Source organism: Pelmatolapia mariae, unplaced genomic scaffold, assembly GCF_036321145.2.
Source record: "Pelmatolapia mariae isolate MD_Pm_ZW unplaced genomic scaffold, Pm_UMD_F_2 NODE_ptg000443l+_length_22482_cov_1, whole genome shotgun sequence".
Classification (NCBI taxonomy): Eukaryota; Metazoa; Chordata; class Actinopteri; order Cichliformes; family Cichlidae; genus Pelmatolapia; species Pelmatolapia mariae.
The window spans coordinates 7,501-15,000 of record NW_027052128.1 but is presented as its reverse complement, the minus strand read 5'-3'; positions in this window follow the sequence as shown (position 1 = coordinate 15,000).

Sequence of the window (7,500 nt, the reverse complement as noted above, 5' to 3'; positions counted from 1 at the left end):
CAGCACTTTGCTATGTACTTCCTCGTGCATATGGTACGACAACTTTTCTCCGTGCCCCTGGTACTCTGCTCAGAAACACTTTGCCACACACACACACTCCTCGTGCATATGGTACGACAATGTTTCTACATGCCCCTGGTACTCTGCTCAGCAGCACTTTGCTATGTACTTCCCGTGCATATGGTACGACAGCTTTTCCACAAGCCCCTGGTACACTGCGCAGAAACACTTATGCCACGTCGGCTGTACGCGCTCTCCTCGCTAGCTAGTTGCTGATCTCCCCCACCTCCAGGGGGCCCCGGGGACCACCATCACATCTCCCTGTCTCCCTTACCGCTGAACAAGATGCATGCTGCTCCACTGGCCCTGCTGCTGTTGTGTCTCCATTTGGCCGAGGGGGTGAGTCGGCCTCCTCTCTCCTTTACGGTCGAAAAAGATGTGCTGCTGGCGCACTGGCCCTGCTGATGTGCTGTCTCCATTTGGCCGAGGTGGTGAGTCGGCCTCCTCTCTCCTTTACGGTCGAAAAAGATGTGCTGCTGGCGCACTGGCCCTGCTGATGTGCTGTCTCCATTTGGCCGAGGTGGTGAGTCGGCCTCCTCTCTCCTTTACGGTCGAAAAAGATGTGCTGCTGGACAGGCCTCGTGCATATGGTACGACAGCTTTTCTCCGTGCCCCTGGTACTCTGCTCAGCAGCACTTTGCTATGTACTTCCTCGTGCATATGGTACGACAGCTTTTCTCCGTGCCCCTGGTACTCTGCTCAGCAGCACTTTGCTATGTACTTCCTCGTGCATATGGTACGACAGCTTTTCTCCGTGCCCCTGGTACTCTGCTCAGCAGCACTTTGCTATGTACTTCCTCGTGCATATGGTACGACAACTTTTCTCCGTGCCCCTGGTACTCTGCTCAGCAGCACTTTGCCACACACACACTCCTCGTGCATATGGTACGACAACTTTTCTCCGTGCCCCTGGTACACTGCTCAGAAACACTTTGCCACACACACACTCCTCGTGCATATGGTACGACAATGTTTCTACATGCCCCTGGTACACTGCTCAGAAACACTTTGCCACACACACACTCCTCGTGCATATGGTACGACAATGTTTCTACATGCCCCTGGTACTCTGCTCAGAAACACTTTGCCACACACACACACTCCTCGTGCATATGGTACGACAGCTTTTCTCCGTGCCCCTGGTACTCTGCTCAGCAGCACTTTGCTATGTACTTCCTCGTGCATATGGTACGACAACTTTTCTCCGTGCCCCTGGTACTCTGCTCAGAAACACTTTGCCACACACACACACTCCTCGTGCATATGGTACGACAATGTTTCTACAAGCCCCTGGTACTCTGCTCAGCAGCACTTTGCTATGTACTTCCTCGTGCATATGGTACGACAACTTTTCTCCGTGCCCCTGGTACTCTGCTCAGAAACACTTTGCCACACACACACACTCCTCGTGCATATGGTACGACAACTTTTCTCCGTGCCCCTGGTACTCTGCTCAGCAGCACTTTGCTATGTACTTCCTCGTGCATATGGTACGACAACTTTTCTCCGTGCCCCTGGTACTCTGCTCAGAAACACTTTGCCACACACACACACTCCTCGTGCATATGGTACGACAACTTTTCTCCGTGCCCCTGGTACTCTGCTCAGCAGCACTTTGCTATGTACTTCCTCGTGCATATGGTACGACAACTTTTCTCCGTGCCCCTGGTACTCTGCTCAGAAACACTTTGCCACACACACACACTCCTCGTGCATATGGTACGACAATGTTTCTACATGCCCCTGGTACTCTGCTCAGCAGCACTTTGCTATGTACTTCCCGTGCATATGGTACGACAGCTTTTCCACAAGCCCCTGGTACACTGCGCAGAAACACTTATGCCACGTCGGCTGTACGCGCTCTCCTCGCTAGCTAGTTGCTGATCTCCCCCACCTCCAGGGGGCCCCGGGGACCACCATCACATCTCCCTGTCTCCCTTACCGCTGAACAAGATGCATGCTGCTCCACTGGCCCTGCTGCTGTTGTGTCTCCATTTGGCCGAGGGGGTGAGTCGGCCTCCTCTCTCCTTTACGGTCGAAAAAGATGTGCTGCTGGCGCACTGGCCCTGCTGATGTGCTGTCTCCATTTGGCCGAGGTGGTGAGTCGGCCTCCTCTCTCCTTTACGGTCGAAAAAGATGTGCTGCTGGCGCACTGGCCCTGCTGATGTGCTGTCTCCATTTGGCCGAGGTGGTGAGTCGGCCTCCTCTCTCCTTTACGGTCGAAAAAGATGTGCTGCTGGACAGGCCTCGTGCATATGGTACGACAGCTTTTCTCCGTGCCCCTGGTACTCTGCTCAGCAGCACTTTGCTATGTACTTCCTCGTGCATATGGTACGACAGCTTTTCTCCGTGCCCCTGGTACTCTGCTCAGCAGCACTTTGCTATGTACTTCCTCGTGCATATGGTACGACAGCTTTTCTCCGTGCCCCTGGTACTCTGCTCAGCAGCACTTTGCTATGTACTTCCTCGTGCATATGGTACGACAACTTTTCTCCGTGCCCCTGGTACTCTGCTCAGCAGCACTTTGCCACACACACACTCCTCGTGCATATGGTACGACAACTTTTCTCCGTGCCCCTGGTACACTGCTCAGAAACACTTTGCCACACACACACTCCTCGTGCATATGGTACGACAATGTTTCTACATGCCCCTGGTACACTGCTCAGAAACACTTTGCCACACACACACTCCTCGTGCATATGGTACGACAATGTTTCTACATGCCCCTGGTACTCTGCTCAGAAACACTTTGCCACACACACACACTCCTCGTGCATATGGTACGACAGCTTTTCTCCGTGCCCCTGGTACTCTGCTCAGCAGCACTTTGCTATGTACTTCCTCGTGCATATGGTACGACAACTTTTCTCCGTGCCCCTGGTACTCTGCTCAGAAACACTTTGCCACACACACACACTCCTCGTGCATATGGTACGACAATGTTTCTACAAGCCCCTGGTACTCTGCTCAGCAGCACTTTGCTATGTACTTCCTCGTGCATATGGTACGACAACTTTTCTCCGTGCCCCTGGTACTCTGCTCAGAAACACTTTGCCACACACACACACTCCTCGTGCATATGGTACGACAACTTTTCTCCGTGCCCCTGGTACTCTGCTCAGCAGCACTTTGCTATGTACTTCCTCGTGCATATGGTACGACAACTTTTCTCCGTGCCCCTGGTACTCTGCTCAGAAACACTTTGCCACACACACACACTCCTCGTGCATATGGTACGACAACTTTTCTCCGTGCCCCTGGTACTCTGCTCAGCAGCACTTTGCTATGTACTTCCTCGTGCATATGGTACGACAACTTTTCTCCGTGCCCCTGGTACTCTGCTCAGAAACACTTTGCCACACACACACACTCCTCGTGCATATGGTACGACAATGTTTCTACATGCCCCTGGTACTCTGCTCAGCAGCACTTTGCTATGTACTTCCCGTGCATATGGTACGACAGCTTTTCCACAAGCCCCTGGTACACTGCGCAGAAACACTTATGCCACGTCGGCTGTACGCGCTCTCCTCGCTAGCTAGTTGCTGATCTCCCCCACCTCCAGGGGGCCCCGGGGACCACCATCACATCTCCCTGTCTCCCTTACCGCTGAACAAGATGCATGCTGCTCCACTGGCCCTGCTGCTGTTGTGTCTCCATTTGGCCGAGGGGGTGAGTCGGCCTCCTCTCTCCTTTACGGTCGAAAAAGATGTGCTGCTGGCGCACTGGCCCTGCTGATGTGCTGTCTCCATTTGGCCGAGGTGGTGAGTCGGCCTCCTCTCTCCTTTACGGTCGAAAAAGATGTGCTGCTGGCGCACTGGCCCTGCTGATGTGCTGTCTCCATTTGGCCGAGGTGGTGAGTCGGCCTCCTCTCTCCTTTACGGTCGAAAAAGATGTGCTGCTGGACAGGCCTCGTGCATATGGTACGACAGCTTTTCTCCGTGCCCCTGGTACTCTGCTCAGCAGCACTTTGCTATGTACTTCCTCGTGCATATGGTACGACAGCTTTTCTCCGTGCCCCTGGTACTCTGCTCAGCAGCACTTTGCTATGTACTTCCTCGTGCATATGGTACGACAGCTTTTCTCCGTGCCCCTGGTACTCTGCTCAGCAGCACTTTGCTATGTACTTCCTCGTGCATATGGTACGACAACTTTTCTCCGTGCCCCTGGTACTCTGCTCAGAAACACTTTGCCACACACACACACTCCTCGTGCATATGGTACGACAATGTTTCTACATGCCCCTGGTACTCTGCTCAGCAGCACTTTGCTATGTACTTCCCGTGCATATGGTACGACAGCTTTTCCACAAGCCCCTGGTACACTGCGCAGAAACACTTATGCCACGTCGGCTGTACGCGCTCTCCTCGCTAGCTAGTTGCTGATCTCCCCCACCTCCAGGGGGCCCCGGGGACCACCATCACATCTCCCTGTCTCCCTTACCGCTGAACAAGATGCATGCTGCTCCACTGGCCCTGCTGCTGTTGTGTCTCCATTTGGCCGAGGGGGTGAGTCGGCCTCCTCTCTCCTTTACGGTCGAAAAAGATGTGCTGCTGGCGCACTGGCCCTGCTGATGTGCTGTCTCCATTTGGCCGAGGTGGTGAGTCGGCCTCCTCTCTCCTTTACGGTCGAAAAAGATGTGCTGCTGGCGCACTGGCCCTGCTGATGTGCTGTCTCCATTTGGCCGAGGTGGTGAGTCGGCCTCCTCTCTCCTTTACGGTCGAAAAAGATGTGCTGCTGGACAGGCCTCGTGCATATGGTACGACAGCTTTTCTCCGTGCCCCTGGTACTCTGCTCAGCAGCACTTTGCTATGTACTTCCTCGTGCATATGGTACGACAGCTTTTCTCCGTGCCCCTGGTACTCTGCTCAGCAGCACTTTGCTATGTACTTCCTCGTGCATATGGTACGACAGCTTTTCTCCGTGCCCCTGGTACTCTGCTCAGCAGCACTTTGCTATGTACTTCCTCGTGCATATGGTACGACAACTTTTCTCCGTGCCCCTGGTACTCTGCTCAGCAGCACTTTGCCACACACACACTCCTCGTGCATATGGTACGACAACTTTTCTCCGTGCCCCTGGTACACTGCTCAGAAACACTTTGCCACACACACACTCCTCGTGCATATGGTACGACAATGTTTCTACATGCCCCTGGTACACTGCTCAGAAACACTTTGCCACACACACACTCCTCGTGCATATGGTACGACAATGTTTCTACATGCCCCTGGTACTCTGCTCAGAAACACTTTGCCACACACACACACTCCTCGTGCATATGGTACGACAGCTTTTCTCCGTGCCCCTGGTACTCTGCTCAGCAGCACTTTGCTATGTACTTCCTCGTGCATATGGTACGACAACTTTTCTCCGTGCCCCTGGTACTCTGCTCAGAAACACTTTGCCACACACACACACTCCTCGTGCATATGGTACGACAATGTTTCTACAAGCCCCTGGTACTCTGCTCAGCAGCACTTTGCTATGTACTTCCTCGTGCATATGGTACGACAACTTTTCTCCGTGCCCCTGGTACTCTGCTCAGAAACACTTTGCCACACACACACACTCCTCGTGCATATGGTACGACAACTTTTCTCCGTGCCCCTGGTACTCTGCTCAGCAGCACTTTGCTATGTACTTCCTCGTGCATATGGTACGACAACTTTTCTCCGTGCCCCTGGTACTCTGCTCAGAAACACTTTGCCACACACACACACTCCTCGTGCATATGGTACGACAACTTTTCTCCGTGCCCCTGGTACTCTGCTCAGCAGCACTTTGCTATGTACTTCCTCGTGCATATGGTACGACAACTTTTCTCCGTGCCCCTGGTACTCTGCTCAGAAACACTTTGCCACACACACACACTCCTCGTGCATATGGTACGACAATGTTTCTACATGCCCCTGGTACTCTGCTCAGCAGCACTTTGCTATGTACTTCCCGTGCATATGGTACGACAGCTTTTCCACAAGCCCCTGGTACACTGCGCAGAAACACTTATGCCACGTCGGCTGTACGCGCTCTCCTCGCTAGCTAGTTGCTGATCTCCCCCACCTCCAGGGGGCCCCGGGGACCACCATCACATCTCCCTGTCTCCCTTACCGCTGAACAAGATGCATGCTGCTCCACTGGCCCTGCTGCTGTTGTGTCTCCATTTGGCCGAGGGGGTGAGTCGGCCTCCTCTCTCCTTTACGGTCGAAAAAGATGTGCTGCTGGCGCACTGGCCCTGCTGATGTGCTGTCTCCATTTGGCCGAGGTGGTGAGTCGGCCTCCTCTCTCCTTTACGGTCGAAAAAGATGTGCTGCTGGCGCACTGGCCCTGCTGATGTGCTGTCTCCATTTGGCCGAGGTGGTGAGTCGGCCTCCTCTCTCCTTTACGGTCGAAAAAGATGTGCTGCTGGACAGGCCTCGTGCATATGGTACGACAGCTTTTCTCCGTGCCCCTGGTACTCTGCTCAGCAGCACTTTGCTATGTACTTCCTCGTGCATATGGTACGACAGCTTTTCTCCGTGCCCCTGGTACTCTGCTCAGCAGCACTTTGCTATGTACTTCCTCGTGCATATGGTACGACAGCTTTTCTCCGTGCCCCTGGTACTCTGCTCAGCAGCACTTTGCTATGTACTTCCTCGTGCATATGGTACGACAACTTTTCTCCGTGCCCCTGGTACTCTGCTCAGCAGCACTTTGCCACACACACACTCCTCGTGCATATGGTACGACAACTTTTCTCCGTGCCCCTGGTACACTGCTCAGAAACACTTTGCCACACACACACTCCTCGTGCATATGGTACGACAATGTTTCTACATGCCCCTGGTACACTGCTCAGAAACACTTTGCCACACACACACTCCTCGTGCATATGGTACGACAATGTTTCTACATGCCCCTGGTACTCTGCTCAGAAACACTTTGCCACACACACACACTCCTCGTGCATATGGTACGACAGCTTTTCTCCGTGCCCCTGGTACTCTGCTCAGCAGCACTTTGCTATGTACTTCCTCGTGCATATGGTACGACAACTTTTCTCCGTGCCCCTGGTACTCTGCTCAGAAACACTTTGCCACACACACACACTCCTCGTGCATATGGTACGACAATGTTTCTACAAGCCCCTGGTACTCTGCTCAGCAGCACTTTGCTATGTACTTCCTCGTGCATATGGTACGACAACTTTTCTCCGTGCCCCTGGTACTCTGCTCAGAAACACTTTGCCACACACACACACTCCTCGTGCATATGGTACGACAACTTTTCTCCGTGCCCCTGGTACTCTGCTCAGCAGCACTTTGCTATGTACTTCCTCGTGCATATGGTACGACAACTTTTCTCCGTGCCCCTGGTACTCTGCTCAGAAACACTTTGCCACACACACACACTCCTCGTGCATATGGTACGACAACTTTTCTCCGTGCCCCTGGTACT